Below are 17,354 nucleotides of genomic sequence, written 5' to 3'. Positions count from 1 at the left end.
TGTGCACACTCTCTCCCTCAAAACAAAAACTCTAAAAAGCATTTTAAAAACTATTTTAAAAACTGGAGAAGGGATGTGAAAGACAGGCTCTGTTCCCCACCAACTCTGAGAATCCCTCTGGCCTCAGTTTCACATTTCTGTGGGACGGCACCAAATGACCTCCATGTCCTTTCCAGTGCTCCGATCATTTCTAGGATCCGTTCGACTGATGAGCGAGAGGTACCAGTAGACGACGTGACCTCACGTACGCGTGTGCATGCGCTGTCCTGGGAATGGGTCAGGTAGGCTAGCCTTCCTCCCACATCAGCCCCACCCCCTTGGGCCAAGAGACAGAATGCCGGGGATTAACCACCATCACCTTTTTTGCAACTGCCTCTTTGCTTTTAATCACACTGCCGCGCACACGGGCCTGGTTTTAATTAAGCAGAGCAGCGTCTGCATCCGTCTGGCCACTGAAGCTTTGATCTCCCCACGGGGCACGCTTCTGCACTGCTGATCGTGCTCCAGGAGCCTGAAACATAAACCAGCGGGAGCCTCTGACAGTTCAGCCATTGACGAAGCTCCCGGCGGCCCCCGTACAGGTGTGTGAGAGGGCGAGGGCCCACCGAGGCACAGGGGCGGAGCAGAGGGAGGCAGGGAAGGGCAGTGACACCTGGGGCAGGATTCTCTGGCTCAGGGACGCCCCTGAGCAAATGCCTGGTAAGGACCCTGCTGGTTGCTCCGTGAGCCCGCAAATCGAGACAGGGAGAAAAACGTTCTGTTGCGGGGAGACAACGCCAAGAGTCCGCGCAAATTCAGGTGAGCCGTGGGAACCTCTCCGCGAAGGGAAAGCTCTCAGAGTCAAGTCCCCGGCGTCTAACCTCAGGACCGCTGACACGTTTTTATAAAGTTGAAAACTGCGGGGCGCCTGGGTGGCTCAGTCGGTTAAGCGTCCGGCTTCGGCTCAAGTCATGATCTCGCGGCTCGTGGGTTCGAGCCCCGCGTCGGGCTCTGCGCTGACGGCTCGGAGGCTGGAGCCCGCTTCGGATTCTGGGTCTCCCTCTCTCTGCCCCTCCCCGACTCGCGCTCTTTCTCTGTCTCTCAAAAATAAACGTTAAAAAAATTTTTTCTTAAGTTGAAACATGAAAGGTCCACGTACCCTGTGCAGCACCTCTTCCCCGTGTATTAAGGACTCGCTGAAGGAATTCTCCGATTTACCATTGAAAGTCGCCGCCCAAATCTATGTGAACAGGTAGGCTGAGACGGTTATGGGTGGACACGGGCCGGGCCCTGCCAGGACAGCGCTTGGACACAGCAAAGAGGGGCTAGAATCAGGGTACAGCTGAGGACCCCAGGAGGGTGGCCTCTTCTCCTGCAGGAACACTCCTCCACCCCATCTGGCTAAGAACAAGGGGCAGTGGGTGTGGGGAGGGGGTGCTCCTCTCACAGAACACCGTGAACTCATGCCCGCACTTTCTGGAATGGCCTCAAGAGTTAGAGCAGCACCCACTCCTCCCATGATGAAGATCTCTTCAAACAGACTGGGATCGTGGAGGGAAGGGCGGCACCATTTTACAGGAGGGAGTTAAGCGGGAAGGATGGGGACGAAACATGACACAGGGTAGAGAGAGAGAGGAACAGACAGGCTCTGCTTGGGCGAGGGGGCGGTTAGAAGAAGGTGGGGCCCTTGGAAGCTCGGGGAGAACAGATGCCAAAATGATCCTGCAGACTTGACAAGAAAAACGCCTCCCATTAGACACATCCTAGAGCACAGCTCCCACACGGACACTCTCCTGTCCAAAAACCAGAGACCTTCCACCATCTATGGAATAAGATCCACACTCCTCAGTGCCACATTCCATGCCTTCTATGGCAGAAGCCCCATGGAGCTTCCCAACCTCATTCTACTGAACCCACTCTGTTCCAGGGACGCCCTACCACCTCCCTTAAGTCAATTCCAAGGCATGGTCAAGTTTAAGAACCACGGTACTGGCTTAGTTCTTAAGGGCACAGACTCTGAAGCGAGACTGTGTGAATTTGAATTTCTATGAGGTCAAAAGCAAGTTACCCAACCTCCAGGCATAGGTTTCCCTCCTAGAAAATGAGAGAAGCAGCCACGTCCACATATTCTAGGGTTATTATGAGGATTACAAGAACCTCTCCACGACAAATATCTCACAACGGTATCTGGTTCGTAACAAAGTCAAAAAGCATTTGCTTCTTCAAGATGCATATAGTCAAGGGCGCCTGGGTGGCTCAGTCAGTTGATGGTCCAACCCTTGGTTTCAGCTCAGGTCACGATCTCAGGGTTGGTGGGATCGAGCTCCACGTCGGGATCCGTGTTGCAGAGCCTGCTTGGGATTCTCTCTCCCTGTCCCTCTCCCCCGCGGGAGTGCTCCCTCTCAAGATAAATTAACTAACATTTTTAAAAAGGTGGTCTCGTGGACTTGGTCTTTCTAGACCAAACCAGCATAAAGCCGAGGGTCAGAACCCAAGAGAATCCCACAAAATGAGCAAGTCCCAGAGACGGTCTTGCAGCCGTGTCAAGCCCCCTGCCCCACGCAGCACAAAAGATTCCCCATTTCAGCTTCCCTGAGGAGAAAAAAGAACCTCTACTTTTGCTGACAGAGCAGAGGGGGTAAAACGCGCTCTTACAGAAGAGGCAAAATAAATCACCTCCAGTAACGGCCTTTTAATTCCCTGGTCCCCACGAGGAAGAAAAGAAATGAACAAAGACCAACATTCCGAGCAGCTTTTAACGGCAACGGCGTAAAGCACCTTCTCTTATCCAGAAATTCAGAGATTGAGGTTTCTGCCACCGGAGGGACTCCTGGTCGTGAGTCTTCAAACTCAGCATGACAGAAGTGTCGTACCTTTACGACGCTAGGTTCGCGCGCTTGTTGGAGACGACGTCATCTGTCTCTGAAATTGTGACCAACTGCAACTCAAGGGCCTGGGCCCCCACAAGCCTCTGTGCTGTGAGAGCATGGATATTAGGTAAACGAACTGTGTGCTTGTTGAAGACGATCTGAAAACACGGAAGTGTATGAAGAAGAAAGCCAGCAGCCCAGTACTACTTCCCACGGTAACCACTGGGTTTTTTTGCTTTTCTTTTTTAACGTTTATTCATCTCTGAGACACAGAGGGAGACAGAGCCTGAGCGGGGAAGGGGCTGAGAGAGGGAGACACAGAATCCGAAGCAGGCTCCAGGCTCCGAGCGGTCGGCATGGAGCCTGACACGGGGCTCAAACCCACAAACCGCGAGATAATGACCTGAGCCGAAGCCGGACGCTCAACCGACTGAGCCACCCAGGCGCCCCCCAGGATAACCACGGTTAATGTTTTAGTGCATTTCCCTATCCTTCCTAACACACCGGTTTCCGTTTTGAGTTTTCTTGCTATTACAAAATGGACATCCTATTCAGGTGAATTCTACATGCTACTTGACCTACATCATAAAAGCTCCCCCCGCCCCAATTCTTGCAACTTAGGAGAACATCAATCTTCCCTTATGTGGCCACATAATTATTATAATTATGTGCTAGTTATCCATTTATAGCATCGAAGTGCCAAATCCACGATGCTGCCACAGGCTTTCTCTCTGATACTGGAGCCGGACCCTGCAAATTGTGCAAATTGTCCACCATGGTAGCCGGCAGCCAAACACAGTTGAGCATTCGGCACATGGCTGGTGTGAACAGAGATGTGCTCTAAAGTACAAAACGCACACCAGATTTTGAAGAATTAGTACAAAAACATAAAGTATCTCAATAATTTTATACTGATCACATGTGGAAATGCTATTTTAGATATACTGGCTTATCAAAATTAACGCGACCTGGTTCTTTTCGCTTGCTTGCTTATTTATGTATGTATGTATGTATGTATGTATGTATTTATTTATTTATTTAATTTATTTATTTGATTTGTAGGAGAGAGAGAATGAATCCCAAGCAGGCTCCCCGCTCAGCACTCAGCCTGACACAGGGCTCGATCCCACGACTCTGGGATCCTGACCTGAGTTGAAATCAAGAATCCAAAGCTCAATCGATTGAGCTACCCAGGCGCCCCTGGTTTTGTTTTTTCAAATGTGGCTACTAGAAAAATTTAAATCACATATGTGACTTGCATTCTATTTCTACTGGACTCAGCTGCTGAGAACACTCCTTTGCCAGCTGGCACAACGTTGGTCTCGTCAGTAGAGGGTGCTGGAAGGACACCGTGGTAAGAAGGGTTTCTCTTTGAGGTTCTAGTGCTTTTGTTCTTGCTTCCCTGACACAGCAGGCGACTTCCTGGCTCGTGGAATGTGGGAGGCTCTGTGGCATATACCCTCCCCTCACCAGTCCTGCTGGTGCCCCAGTGACTTCCCTACCACCCGGTGGCTCCCCCCCTCCACACACAGACACACACACACTCTCTCTCAAGAAGTCTAAATCTCAACTTTGGGGGACTCTCCTTCCTAGCTGATCCTTCCTTGAACATTCTCCCTTAGCCCTACAGCTAGAAGTTGCTCTTGTATTCTGCAAAATTCTCTTTACCCCTCTTGTACTTAGTTCTCATATACTAATTTTTTTTTAAGCTTTCTTATTTTGAGAGAGAGCACGCGAGCGAGCGCGGGGGGAGAGGTGAGAGGAGAGAATCCCAAGTAGGCCGTGCTCTCCGAGTGAGGAGTTAGATGTGGGGCTGGAACTCACTGACTGCGAGGTTATGATCTGAGCCACCCAGGAGCCCCTAGTTAATAATTCTTTATATTAAATTTTCCCTGGCCAAATTAATGGTATGGTTTCTGTCTCCTGACTGGAGCCTACACAGATAAAGTAGAAGTCACTGTCAGACTGCCGGCGGGGCTCCCAACACTTGCTACGTGCCCTCCACTCACCTCCGTCCGGTCTTTTCTCCAGTACGATCTTCCCTGTCCCCCACTGTCCATTCCCTAAAGGCAGAAATGCTTCCCGCTGCACCTCCACCCTGTTACCATCACTTGGGGAGCATCTGAAGAGCTCCAGTTAATAAGTCAATCAAGAGAAGGGGCACCTGGGTGGCTCAGTCAGGCGTCCAACTTCAGCTCATCTCGCAGTTTGTGAGTTCAAGCCCTGAGTCAATTCTGTGTCTCCCCCTCTGTCTGCCCCTCCCCTGCTCATGCTCTGTCTCTGTCTCAAAAATAAATAAAAACATTTTAAAAAAAACCTTTAAAACATAAGTCAATCAAGAGCTATGCCTTGTATTCATACAGCAAATATTTACTTAGCTTCTGTTATGTGAGGGTAGCATGCTATTGGGTGGAGGATGACTGTGGGAAGAAGGGAAAGGCCACACGCAGGAGAGACAGACAGACAGACAGACAGACAGACAGACGGACGAACGGAGGAAACAAACTGGCTTCAAGCACCTACTAGCCAAGCCAATAAAAATAATGGATGCTACAAATCACTATAATATAAAACAACAGGGAAGTGAATAATTACAAAAACAAAAGCAGCCACTAATCCACTCTGGGTGCCCCAACAGGCCACAGGAAAATACATATAAAGGAAACAAAAAGAACTTTTTGGAACTGGCTCTCCTCACCCCAGGCTGCCCTCACCCCTCTAGGAATCCAGCCAGCCTCTTCTTAATCAAAGGTTCTGCTCTTCATCATTAGCTCTGGATCTGTGTCTGCATAGACCTGGCCCCTCCTCTCACACTGGCCTCTGCCTTCCCTCCCAAGCCACGGGCAAGCTACACACCCAGGGACCCTCCTGGGGACGGAGGCATCAGAATCAGCGCCCGACCCCAACTTCACCCCAACTCCTATCGTTAATAGAACATTATTATCTGCTCCCACAGAAATCGGAGCTCTAGAATTCCTAGGATTCTTTCTAGTAGATTCCAGTTCTCTGCTAAAGTTCTCCACCTCATCTTGTCCTGGAAGCTTACTCATCACTGTTCTTTTCAAGTCCACGTGTGGCAGCCACAAGGCACCAAGATCCTGAGCAGGCCTATTTCTTCTGGGTTTTAGCTTGTTTTTCATCTGGTCGGACTCTCTAACCATCTGGTCACGTTTCTTTGTCCCACATTGTACAGGAAAAACTAGTGCGTGAACGTGAGGCTCTGGAAAACCTGATCTTCCTCCAGACAGGAAGGATGTGCTTTTCGCAGGCAAGTAGCTAGAGAGGCACCACCTTGATCCAACCGAGCCGATCAGAAGCTAAGTGTCCACCTTGTAAGGGCTGGTCCACTTCCCGTTTGCCCTCGCTCCCAGCATGCAACCTGTCGGGGCTCCAGGCTCAAAGCAGGCGGTGTTTACCAGGACCCCTTGGTAAACTCCCCGTCTTGGGCAAGCGCTGAACCACAATTTGTGTCCCCACTTGTGCGAGATCACTGAAAGCCCTGTGTACCTATGTGGCCTCTGCCACAGGACAGCAAACAAGTGAGAGGAAAGTAGAGCCTGGTGTCGGGCTCACCTGTCCTTCCCTCTTCCCCAGGCCTCACGGCCTCAGCAGCCTCCAGACCTTCCTTGTGTACACACACACACACACACACACACACACACACACAGTACTCCTGGTGGAAGGACTGAAGGACTGGTGGGATACAAACCACTCGGACAAAACCAGGAAAACCCCAAGAAGCAAACAGCTGGCCGTATGCAGAGCTCCTCAGTCCAAACTCCAGGCTCTTCTCTGTTCAGACGTTCCAGCCCTTTCCATCTCTGGGCTGCCTCCCTTCTGTGTGCAAATGCATGGTTTCTTAGTTATACCCAGTCTGCGGTGGCCACCGTGTCTCAGTCCCCCGCCTTCCACCCTGAGCACAAACCTTAGGCTTTTTTTTTTTTTAATTTTAATGTTTATTTATTTTTGAGAGAGAAAGACAGTGTGTGAGGGGGGCAAGGGCAGAGAGAGAGGGAGGCACAGAATCTGAAGCAGGCTCCAGGCTCTGAGCTGTCAGCACAGAGCCCGACGCGGGGCTCGAACTCATGAGCCGTGAGAGGGGGCCCCTCGGTGGCTCAGTCGGTTAAGCGTCTGACTTCGGCTCAGGTCATGATCTCGCGGTTCATGAGTTCCAGCCCCACATCAGGCTATGAGCTGCCGGCTCAGAGCCCAGAGCCTGCTTCAGATTCTGGGTCTCCCTCTCTCTCTGCCCCTCCCCGTCCATCATTTAAAAAAAATTTAGAAAAGAAAAAAGGAAGACATCTACAGAGTTGCTCCACTGCTCGAGTGGGGGTGGGGGCCACTCACGGGGTGAGGGGGCTGCTGGGCTGCTTCCTGTCTCTCAGGGACATGGCTTTCCTGGAATTTTGTTTGCAAACTCATCTTGGGAGTCTTCCCTCCTTATTTGCTTCTGCTGACAGCAAGGCTGGGCCTTGCCCTATCGGATATGCAACTGTGAACGAGGCTGGAAGGCAGGCTTTTAGGAACTTCTCCTTCATGGACCACAAAATGCAGGATATCAATCATATCTGTGGTGCCATACAGTCCGGGTCCCATCGCAGAGGACCACCGTGATGCCTCCAGTGTCCCAGCAAGGACCACGGCCCTAACGCCACCTTCCTGCCGGAGTCGGGTCCTGCTCTCCCACCATGTGTCAGAGGCACTGACACCCTTTTCTGGGGCCGGCTGTGAAGTCTGAGACATCACCACCAACCCCGCTTCCACTCCTGGTCCAAAAACTGTCCCCCTCTTGGTTTTGAATTCAATTATGTTAAAAAAAAAAAAAAAAAATGTGGGGCGCCTGGGTGGCGCAGTCGGTTAAGCGTCCGACTTCAGCCAGGTCACGATCTCGCGGTCCGTGAGTTCGAGCCCCGCGTCAGGCTCTGGGCTGATGGCTCGGAGCCTGGAGCCTGTTTCCGATTCTGTGTCTCCCTCTCTCTCTGCCCCTCCCCCGTTCATGCTCTGTCTCTCTCTGTCCCAAAAATAAATAAACATTGAAAAAAAATTTAAAAAAAAAAAAAAAAAAAAAAAAATGTTTCCATGTGTTTGGGACAGAGGAGAGACCGTTCTCAATCTGTTTACTATATTTGTAAAAAGTCCACAGAGAAATGTTAATACGGCCCTCTTAAGGATTAAAAAACTTGCATTCTTTTTAAAAATGCAGGGGCGCTTGGGTGGCTCAGTCGGTTAAGCGGCCGACTTCGGCTCAGGTCACGATCTCACACTCTGTGAGTTCGAGCCCCGCGTCGGGCTCTGTGCTGACCGCTCAGAGCCTGGAGCCTGTTTCAGATTCCGTGTCTCCCTCTCTCTGACCCTCCCCCGTTCATGCTCTGTCTCTCTCTGTCTCAAAAATAAATAAACGTTAAAAAAAATTTTTTTTTAAATAAAAATAAAAAAAAAAATAAAAATGCTATAAAGGGGCACCTGGGTGGCTCAGTCGGTTAAACATTCGACTTTGGCTCAGGTCATGATCTCGCGGTTCGTGGGCTCAAGCCCTGCATCAGACCTGTGTCTCCCTCTCTCTCTGCCTCTCCCTGCTTGTGCTTTCTCTCAAAGATAAACAAACATTAAAAAGTTTTTTAATGTTATAAATGTGTTAATATGTACATATACTTAATGACAAATGCATAGGAAAAAGAAAAGACCAGGAGCATACAGTCTGTTAAGTGTTAAATGATAACTCTGAGGGGCACCTGGGTGGCTCAGCTGGTTGAGCGTCCGACTTTGGCCAGGTCATAATCTCATGGTTCATGGGTTCGAGCCCCGCGTCGGGCACTGTGCTGACTGCTCAGGGTCTGTGTCTCCCTCTCTCTCTGCCCCTCCCCCGCTCAGATTCTGTCTCTCTCAAAAAATGAATAAACATTTAAAAACAAAAATGACAACTCTGAACGTTAGATAATTTTACTTTTGGCTTAAACACATTTTCTGTAATCGTTAATATGGTGTCCAGGATGTTTCTCTCGAGCGCACAACCCAAAGGGAAATGAATGATACAGTTTCAGGCAGTTTGAGATGCCCCCCTCCACCTCCCTGCTCACAGCCCCCAGACAAATTGGCCCTTGAGGGCGGACAAGCTACTGGCCTACGGGAGAAAAGAGTTAAGAGCAGAGGCCAGGCCTGTCGTCAGAGGCTACTAAAGAGGGGAGGATTTAAGAGCTCCCTGAGGACAGCACCGGCTTAGAAAGACACAAAGTGCTAATGGCCATATTTATCACTCCCTCCCTAACGGGCACAGACCTCAGGAAGAAATACAGCCTGAAGGAGGGAAAGTGAGCTGAATCAGCCTACAGGAGAAAGTAAGCACAGAAGAAAGCTAACGATCTGAAGTTAGTAACGGCTTCAACACAACTTCCATAGAAACGCCTTCCCGACGCCCCCAAACTACAACAGGGTGCTGGTAGGTTCCCACCACGCCTCTTACTATTTCGTCACTGCACCTGTCACAATTCACAAGTTCATGAAACTGCGACAATGTTCTGGGTGTATTTAGGTCCCCGCCCGCCCCTCTGGGCAAGCCCAGGAACTCCAGGACCCTGTCTATCCCCTTCCCTGCTGAAGACCCCAAGCCCAGTAAAGTTCTCTTAAATGAATGCTGCGTACAAGCAAAAACATTACTTTTAATATTCCTTGTTGCTAAGCAAACTTTATGTACCTTCATTTTGTGAAAAGAAAATAACCCGAGCCATTCGTGGTCTCTAGCTAAAGTAGGGGTGACTCCGGGGCCTCATCTACCCCAGGGACACGCTTAGTGATCCAAGGTGCCAGCGGAAGGCAGACAGCACAGGGAAGTCACCGCCCTCTCCCTGTGGGAGAGACAAGACAACACAGGTGGCAAACTGATGACCTTAACCTGGATTAGCTGGATCCACAAGAGTGGAAACTTTAAGGAAATGGAAGGCGGGACATCCTGTTTGAGGCACCTGTGGGTCCTTTAATCCTCTTTAGAAAAGCACAGGCACATCATCATGCACGCAAAGTGTTCCCACACACACAGATCTGGTCTCTTTACACAACCTGTCTGAACAGGGAGGCCCTGCAGGGAGGGACTCTGCCCAGTTTACAGGCTGGGGAAGGTAAGCGGAGCCCAGAGGGACAAGTGGGCCGGAGCACCTGCTGTGGCAGCCGCAGCCCTGATCTACGGAGCCCGGAACAGGTTGAAGGAAGAGGAGGGACAGACCAGAAAGGACACCTTTCTCATGATTACTTGTGCTTTGTGTTGTGACAACAGTCCAGGCCTTCGGGAAAGGTGAGCACTTTGAATAAAATAAAACTAATGAATAAGAAATAAAGGGAGTGACCTCCTAACCTGACCCCAGGGTTCAGAAAACACTGAAGTCTGTGCTGATCATTATCCCTGATGGCTCCTGAGGGACGAGAATTAACGTTTTGGTTTCAGCGAGGAGCGCACGGGCTCGTGGAGGGATGGACAGTCATTCCTGGCTTCTGGGTCTCGGGTCTATCATTGGGAAGAGATCATTTCCAACGGGAAAACTGCTTAGAACCTTATTTTTCACTGAGATGCTTCTTACTGGACACTGACTTCTCTCCGTTTGAGTCTCCCCCGGGCCCTGCTGTTTTGCTCCTGACCCATCAGCCCCTGGCCTCCCTCTGAGAAGGTCACTCTGGACCTGTGGTCCCGTCCGATGAACACCATCAGTCTTAGCCAAAGTCATGGGGAGGATGCTGGCCGATTCCTGGGGCAACAAAGACAGTCAGCTGCCCTAACTTCTCTTTGTCTCCCACCTTCTGCCAAAGTTTCTCTGGATAAAGTCAGGTTCAGGGGATGGGTCCAGAGCATCGCTCCTGTCTTCCTATTCCACACACTCTTCATATTTTATTTTGCTTCGGTTTTTGTTAAAGCAAAACTTTCTATCAGAAGGACCGTCCCTCTTCCTGTCACAGCAGCCTACCTCCAAAACAACACATACTTTTCTCCTTGACCTTTCTCGGGGCTCCCAGGGTTCCAGTTCTAAGACCGTGTACTTAGAAAGCTCAACCGCCTAGGGGCGCCTGGGTGTCTCAGTCGGTTAAGTGTTCAACTCCTGTTTTCGGCTCAGGTCATGAGCTCACGGTTTGTGAGTTTGAGCCCCACATCTGGCTCTGCGCTGACAGCACGGAACCCGCTTGGGATTCTCTTTCTCTCTCCCCCTCTCTCTCTGCCCCTCCCCGACTCACACGGTCTCTCAAACTTAAAAAAAAAATTACTAATAAACTCATTTAAAAAAAAAAAAAGCTCAACCACCTTGAAAACCAAATAATGCCCTTGGTTTCCACAGGCATGTTTCCCCTGCTAAGTTATTGTTCTCCCAAAGTCAAGCCTCCACCAGAGAAGAAAAGAATGTGCAAATGTCAGAAGCAGGAAGAAACTGCCAGAATACAGGCAATCCTAAAAATCAAACGGTGCCTTCAATGGAGAGGCAGGCAATAAATCCATGAGTGAATGAATGGTCCCAAGAATCAATCCTCACCTTATTTCCTGAGTGGGTCCCTGGGCTGCACACATCCCAAGCCTCAAAGCTGTCTACTGGGGACTGAGAAAGGTATTTTTGTCCCCTCTCCTCTCCCGCCTCCAGAAACACTCTGAGATCATGAGTGGAAGGTGTTAGGAGTGCCGACTTTGTTAATTACAAGGTAATGATTCTACTTCCTTTAAACCTGCAAAGTGCCAGGGAGTACAAATTAAAATCGTTTAAACTTCCTAAAAGTGAACTTAGAGATTGTCTTTAGTAGAGTAACTCTCTGGTTAAAAAAAAAAAAAAAAAAAGGAAGATACTCTGCAGGGCACCCAGGCACAAGTGAAAGGTGCCTTTTGGGTTCAGAAATAAATTTTGTGTGTGTCACGTAACCACGTGTGGCACTGAAACGTTTACCTTGAGTTTGTCATCTCACATTCCTTTAAGGTCCCACCTGCAAATCGGCCACAGTACAAACGGGAAGCAGGGCCTCTGCACTGCAAAGCTCTGAAATTTTAATAATTTCCTACATGCTACTCAGCTATGACTATTAAAGGAGACGAACTTAGATGATTCATAAAGAAAATATTTATGAAAGCAATTACAAGCACAATTAGGAATTTTTCTCAGAAATCTCTTAATCACTGTTTAATTGAACCCTGATCTCAACATCAGATTTTTTTTTTTTAATTTTTTTTTTCAACGTTTATTTATTTTTGGGACAGAGAGAGACAGAGCATGAACGGGCGAGGGGCAGAGAGAGAGGGAGACACAGAATCGGAAACAGGCTCCAGGCTCTGAGCCATCAGCCCAGAGCCCGACGCGGGGCTCGAACTCACGGACCGCGAGATCGTGACCTGGCTGAAGTCGGACGCTTAACCGACTGCGCCACCCAGGCACCCCTCAACATCAGATTTTTATTAAACTTGTTTCTGCGCTTGGGGTGCCTGGGTGGCTCAGTCAGTTGAGCATCTGACTCTTGACTTCGGCTCAGGTCATGATCTCATGGTTTGTGAGTTCGAGCCCTGCATCAGACTCTCTGCTGGAAGCATGGAGACTGCTTGGGATTCTCGCTCTCCTTTTCTCTCTGTGCTTCCTCTGCTCCCATATGCACTCGCGCTCTCTCTCTCTCCAAACAAATAAATAAACTTTAAAACAAAACAGTTTCTATGCTTTGACTTCGGAAAAACAACCCCTTTTGGACCCTTCTGCAAACATTAAGCTCAGCTTGACTCCAGAAGCCTTTGTGAGCCTGCTTTTCCTCAACCGTGGCAGTGCCTCAGCCCCTGCCCCCCATCCACTTTGGGGCAAGAAGGAAACTTCCCTGGGGCTGCTTTCAAATTACCACAGGACTGTTCTCGGTTGTTTTCCTGTCCTTTAGCGAGTTTCTCTGCTTTCTTAATATGAGACCAAGGGGGGGGGGGGGGGAAGGCAGCTGGGGGAAAGTGTGGGTTTAGGGAGGTGGGCCTGTGAACTACATGTCTAAGCTGAAAGCAAAAAATTTCATAAGTGGATTCTAAACAAGGTATTTTTTTCACTGAACTCTGACCCAGAATAGGAATAGTCACAACGGTCTTGGATAGAATTTCCAAACCATTTTCTCAGAGATTCCACATCTCTTGTACTCAACATCCTGGATAAAACATGGAGAAGTCTTTGAACGGAATGCTCAGGTGGTATTACAACCAATGAACAAGCTGGTGAGGCGACTGATGAGGGTCTACCCGTGGCTGTCAAAGGCCAAAATGAGGTGCAGCGTGATCTGCAAGCACAGTGTCCTCACTCGGCCACACTCACGTTCTTCTACTCTCTCCTGACCTCCCCGGTCACGTGGGGCCTTCACCTCGCCCCAGGAGGAATGCCAAGATCCATACCGACAAGGGGAATTACTTTTCTTTTCTCCTTTTGTTTTCAGTAGTTTCAGGTGCTCGCCATCACGATTAACAGGAAAACGAAGGAGTCCCCAAAGGGGTAAAACACAGCGTAGCCTCATAACCCCCCAGCAAGATCAACTGCGACGGGCCGCCATGTTGGGCCGTGTGCCTGTCTGGCTTAGGAACTTGGGTGAAGAGTAAAAATCACAGTTGAGGCTGATGTACATCACATTTTCACTAAAATTTATCAAAACGAAAACAAAAACCCCTGCTTGGTGAAAGAAGGACCGATGCGTGCCTTTGGTACATAAATAGAACATCAAACCATCCCCATACTATACAGAATCCTGATAATGCAGGGGGCACCCACGTCATAATAAGCTCCTTAATTAACACCAGTCAGGTAAAAAGGGCTCTCAAATGTCCACTCGTGCTTGAGGAAGAAAGGTCTGAGAGTGGCCACTATCAGCGTTCCTTGTTTATCACAAAAATACTGCTCAGTACGGGGCGCCTGAGTGGCTCAGTCGGGTAACTGACCGACTCTTAATTTCAGCTCAGGTCACGATCTCGTCATTCGTGACTTTGAGCCCTGCATCGGGCTCTGTGCTGACAGTGCGGAGCCTGCTTGGGATTCTCTCTCTCTCTCTCTCTCTCTCTCTCTCTCCCTCTCTCTCTGCTTTTCCTCTGCTCTCTCTCGCTCCCTCTCTCTAAAAAAAACACTGTTCAGTCATACTGCGTAGGCTGAAATTAATAGCGGGCACTGAAGCAATTTGATAGTCCCTGAAACACTGGCACAGCCTCCAATTTAGCTATTCCGCATCTAACAAAAAGGTGTGTAGAAATACAAGGTGTAGAGAGACATACAATCACAGCCACTGCAACATTTCTTTATAAGAGCAAAGAATTTTTTAATTCGCTGGGGAAATGATTATATTATGATGTAATCAATACAACAGAACACTGTGAGGCTCTTAACAAAGGAATGGGGATTTTCTGTATATACAGGCATGAAAGGATGCCCGCAATTTACCACAGAGTAAGAAGAAAAGCTGAGAAAGTATGTATTGTATGATCCCATTTCCCTTTTAAAAAAATCAGTAGCTGGCATTTGAAGGCTCATGTTCCAGTGCTATGTTAAATATTGACATGGTTTTTAAATTTAACATTACTAACAGCCCTAGGAGTTACTTAATATTCTCCATTTGAGAACAGAAGAAAGTCAGGCTTGGGGTGTAATGATTTGCTCAAGGTCGAAAAGCCAGTGAGCTGTGGGTCGAGCACTGACGTGTGTTATGTGCGTGAAAAAAAACAAGAAGAAATCAAAGATTCCCAGAGGTGTTAATGGTGATAAGCTCTCTAGATGGGAGAATGGAAAAGGCGATTTCATTGTCTTCGCTACAAAGTTGATTTTTTCTTTTTTCCCCAGCAAGAAATTCTAGCTATAAATTGGAAAAGAAGACAGAAAATCAGCAGGCCTTCAATGGGAGTCCCTGAATAGGCGAGCGCCATTGCCGTCAGGCAAACCATCGCCTCAAAGACCAGTGTTTAAAGGGTTTGGATTGGTTTTTCCTGGAACAGAGCTCTGATGGGTCGTCAACCAATTCTGGATAACAAGACTCGTCATCCAAAAGACACATGGGAGTGGTGAATCGTATCAACTTTGACCCCTCCCTCCCCCATTTGGCCCTAAAGATTCCAAGCATATGCAATATGTAACTAAATAAACACCCGTGTGGAACACGACAGCAGGCCCTTGGCACGAGGCCACAGGGAGAGGCTAGGTTTGCTTGATGAGGTTACCAAAGTGTGAGGCTTTAGAGCCAGAGTGGAAAACACTGACCAGAGCAACCCAGAGGGGCTCACGGAAGCTTCTGTCCTTCAAAACGCAGCAAACACTGGGCCCTAGAAGAGCCACAGGAGCTTAACTGACTGAGCCACCCAGGTGCCCCAAGAGCGGTCATTTTAAAGAAAGGCAGAAGGACCAGATCCCTGGGGACCAGGAGATGGAAAGATGATGAAACCAGACCTAAACAAATAATTCTAGGGGACAGCCCACATCCCCGGGGACAGCCACTCCCGGTAGCTAGTATTACTGAGCACGTACATGCACCCCCCGGTGGAGGCTCCGGACATACTGTGCCACCTGTCATGGCAACGCAATGAGGTGAACGTTCTGACCCCCCACCCTACCAGCAGAGGCAGGGCTGGAAAGTTCAGGAGCTTGCTCGGGGAGACAGCTGGCAAATGACGGAGTCACGCCCCACACCCAGGTGTAACTGAATCCCCACCCCCTCCCCCGCCCCCCAACCCTCCATTAAGCACTACGTAACACCGGTAACACCGTGCTTGCACATGAAGCTGCTGTCACCCCAGAGACCCTCCCCTGGGCCCTTCGGAACCGTCCTAAGACAAACCAAAAACTAAGCGAAAGACTCGCTGAGGCCAAGCCATCAACAAATGCTCTGGTGATATGGAGCCTAGCAGGGCAGAGAAGAGAAATTCCAAACTGGCTGCAGAACCAGTGTGGAACCCACAGTGCCCAGAGCTGTATCTGCCCTCCAGCAGAGGAAGCTCCTGAAAGTGACCCCACATGCGTGGGCCACTGGAGGGGACAGGGCCACTCCTGCCATCCTGTCTGTTGCCTGATAGGCTGGGCTCCAGGAACAGCAGGGGGCTGGAGTAGGGGGCCACTCAGTGAGGCAAACTGGCCTTACAGGTGTTTTACTGCTCCCAGCAAACTACACATGACCGTGGCCCCCGGAGACCAGCAAGCCCCTCATCAGTCCTAAAGACACTCTCTCAAGATCCGCAGGGTGGTGACACCTGCAGGACTTGGCTCAGGGGGGTGGTAGGAGTGGAAGCCATTGGCAGTCACAACTGCATTATTATGGAAACTTCCTGGGATCCCTCAAGGGCATAAGCAGAGAGAGGCTTGGTTTCAGATGGGTCAGAAAGCTCAGAGCCAGTCATCAAGGCAGTTTATTCATTAATCTGATGTTTGGGGGCTGATAATGCAGCCCATTTGTACAGATTCAGGGGAAACAGAGGCTCTGTAGGGACAGGTGACCTCATTTCAACCCAGAGTGAGACCTCAGGTCACCAGGCAAGGAAGATTCTGCCTCCCAGTGATTTTCAAACTTTAATTTTTTTTTTTCAACGTTTATTTATTTTTGGGACAGAGAGAGACAGAGCATGAACGGGGGAGGGGCAGAGAGAGAGGGAGACACAGAATCGGAAACAGGCTCCAGGCTCCGAGCCATCAGCCCAGAGCCTGACGCGGGGCTCGAACTCACGGACCGCGAGATCGTGACCTGGCTGAAGTCGGACGCTTAACCGACTGCGCCACCCAGGCGCCCCATTTTCAAACTTTAAAGTCTCGGGACTGCTGCAAATAGAATCTTCCCAGGAAGCTCAGACTTTCGGCTGGTCAACAGTAGAAACGCACTCGTGGGCATAGAGGTGGGGCCTCCAGGAACAGGAAGACCCAGGTTCTGATCCCAAGGCAGCCACATATCAACTGTGATACGTTCAGGAAGTGAGTCTCTCCACAACTCAGTCTCTTCATCTCTAACGAGGGGATCATACTGCTTCCCTCACGGTTATTTGTGAGAAATCAACGAGACTACGTGAAGGTTCCGGATGCTGAGCCCATGACAGCGTGATCATCCCTGCACCTGCGGGCGGAAGCGGCTGTGGCCCAATGGCTGGCAGGATGCCACCAGTCAGTCGTAAACCAAGCAGCAGAACAGAGGTGCTTTAAAACAAGAGGTGATTTAAAAACTGATGCTGAGCAAATCAGAGAAATGTACCGAAAAGGGGAAAAGAGAAAGAGAAAAGTGTACACACGAGTTTAATTACATTCACAGGGCTAATGCCAAGGTCACGTCCTTTGCTCTGGCATTGGTGAGTCAGCCACATATACTCGCTCTGCCTGGCTGGCACCAACAGTAATTGGGACGCCACACTCATTTGATCATACAGAGGCCAACAACAGATGTGGACCCAAATGGGGAGCGGTCCAGTATGGTGAAAAACACCGCCAATTTGGAGCTGGACCAAAGGGTCTGTCTGGATCTTGCTAGGTCTCACCCTGAGCCTCAGTTTCACCTAAAGGAGATGACACAAGTGCCTGGGGGCGG

At 49.6% G+C, this 17,354-nt stretch overlaps 1 protein-coding gene and 1 long non-coding RNA gene across 7 annotated transcripts in view; one reads left to right on the top strand and one right to left on the bottom strand.

Moving 5' to 3' along the window:
- The window catches only part of LOC112864763 (carboxyl-terminal PDZ ligand of neuronal nitric oxide synthase protein), a 285,246-nt gene that overhangs the window by 134,281 nt on the left and 133,611 nt on the right, over window positions 1-17,354 (bottom strand). The window lies entirely within an intron of this gene.
- On the top strand, window positions 9,358-11,329 carry LOC147572437 (uncharacterized). Its single transcript, XR_015246019.1, has 2 exons — window positions 9,358-10,134; window positions 11,165-11,329. It is a non-coding gene; the product is annotated as an uncharacterized LOC147572437 (long non-coding RNA).

The sequence above is a fragment of the Puma concolor genome, chromosome E4 (genome assembly GCF_028749965.1).
Source record: "Puma concolor isolate L17-30 chromosome E4, mPumCon1.1.hap2, whole genome shotgun sequence".
In the NCBI taxonomy this organism is placed as follows: Eukaryota; Metazoa; Chordata; class Mammalia; order Carnivora; family Felidae; genus Puma; species Puma concolor.
The sequence above is the reverse complement of the archived record's forward strand: the minus strand, read 5'-3'. Positions and strand labels throughout refer to the sequence as shown.